General features: G+C 33.9%; 1 protein-coding gene across 1 annotated transcript in view; it reads right to left on the bottom strand.

The window, feature by feature from the left end:
- The window catches only part of INPP4B (inositol polyphosphate-4-phosphatase, type II, 105kDa), a 303,350-nt gene that overhangs the window by 1,368 nt on the left and 299,946 nt on the right, over positions 1 to 2,036 (bottom strand). The window lies entirely within an intron of this gene.

The following is a 2,036-nucleotide window of genomic DNA, read 5'->3' as shown; positions in this document are numbered from 1 at the left end:
GAAAATAGTATAGCATTCACACAGTAAAGAAATTCAACCTTAAATATTCTGAAATACAACACATTATCTTATAGGATACAGCTGTTTCAAATGAAGTTTTTTATGCTCAGTAGCCCCAGATGAGTCCTGTGTATTGTTTTTTTCACTGTACTACATTGAAAACAGTATTAAAAAAGGAGGTTACTTTTGCTTTTTGTGCAAGGGAGAAACACTGTAATGATATTTATGTAAGTCAAGTCTGTATGTACAAGGAAGAATCAAATAAGCGTAACAGCATCAATAAACAAGAACATATGAATAAGAATAAAATATGAATCAATTCATAAAAAATAATCTGATGAATACATCTTTGGAAAATGAAATGAGAAACACAGGATGTAGTGAAGCAAACGGACGTGTCCATCACATTTAAACACACCCTCTATCGGTATGGTACCTATATAATGTGCTAAGGTTATAAAAATGATTTATTGAAATGACTTGGTCTTTAAAATGAATGCAACATCTGACATGTCATCCTTGCCAGCCATAATATTAGTTTAACAAAACCTAACTCAGTGCCTTTCTGTTAGATCAGCTCATAAATTATATTGTCTCCTGCTCATCTTACATAGGTAGGGCCACATTTGTCTCGTGTGGACATCTGTTCCAAAAAGAGATCCATATTTACAGAGTGATACTGCACAAAACAAAATGTTTAGAAGTTTCCTTTGCATGGCATTTTCATAAGACTGAGCAACAATCGGTTTTCTGCCTCAAAATGTGGAAGAGTCAATAGAGATTAAACCACCTCTCGATGACTGAATGTGATCAAATTCTGAATATTCTAAATACTCATGAAATATACCATAAAAAGAATTATATTTTCAATTTATATTGGTATGATATATTTTAGACATATCATATATTTCAAGATTTAAGTTCCCAGATTTTTCTGCATAGGTAAACAAAAAACAAAAAAACTCAAAAAACAAAACAAAAAATCTATTATAATTCTGCTTAACAGAAAATACACAATCTAGGAACCGAAATTTTAAAATATATGATACATCTGAAATATATCATACCAATATAAATTAAAAATATAATTCTTTCCTATGGTATATTTCATAAGTATTTAGAATATTCAGAATTTGATCACATTCAGTCATCGAGAGGTGGTTTAATCTCTATTGGCTCTTCCACATTTTGAGGCAGAAAACCGATTGTTGCTCAGGCTTATGAAAATACCATGCAAGGGAAAGGTGGAACAAGCTGCTTAGCCATGGCCCCTTGCTAACATCTTGCAGTCCCTGAAAACCTTCTATACAGAAATTTTGACCAACTGTTCACACTTGTGACCACATTTGGACAAAGAGCAGTCATAATTATTTCAAACAGTAATTTGAATGAGTTTAAAACACCAAATCAACCATGCTGCTCTGTGGTCTGTAAGACCTAATTCTATATCATCAGCAACAAACCAGAAGATCATCCGTTAAACAAATGGCACATTGAGCAAAAGGGGGCGTATTTTGGACGTGCACAATTCCTATCATCAATTGCACAACTGGGTTACCTGCTCAATTTTCTCCTGCACACTCGGTGAAAAATATTCAGTAGATTTTAAGGTATTGATACCTTTGAATGTGACTAAGAAAAGCTTTGTCTTATATTACTTCTTCTATTGGCTTGAAATCCCTACCTTGCTAATCCCAAAGAAAATAGTTTATTCATTTGTTCAACCAATATTTTTTGTGTCTACTATGAGTCAGTTGCTGCTGTAGGCATTGGAAGTACAGCAGAGGATAAATCAGATAGAAATTTCATCTCTCATGAAGTCTATTTTTGAGATGGAGGGGGGAGATGATAGAAAAATAAGAATAACATCTGGCAAAAGCATACGGGGAAAAGTAAAGCAGGGAAGAATTGTGTGCGTGTGTGTGTGTGTGTGTGTGTGTGTGTGTAGGGGTGTGTGTCAATTTTAAATAGGGTAGTCAGAGAGGCTTTCACAGGAATGTAACACTCAATCAAAGACTATAGATGAAAAGGGAGGA

The sequence above is a fragment of the Galeopterus variegatus genome, unplaced genomic scaffold (genome assembly GCF_000696425.1).
Source record: "Galeopterus variegatus unplaced genomic scaffold, G_variegatus-3.0.2 Scaffold2869, whole genome shotgun sequence".
Classification (NCBI taxonomy): Eukaryota; Metazoa; Chordata; class Mammalia; order Dermoptera; family Cynocephalidae; genus Galeopterus; species Galeopterus variegatus.
This window is presented reverse-complemented; position numbering and strand designations above follow the sequence as displayed.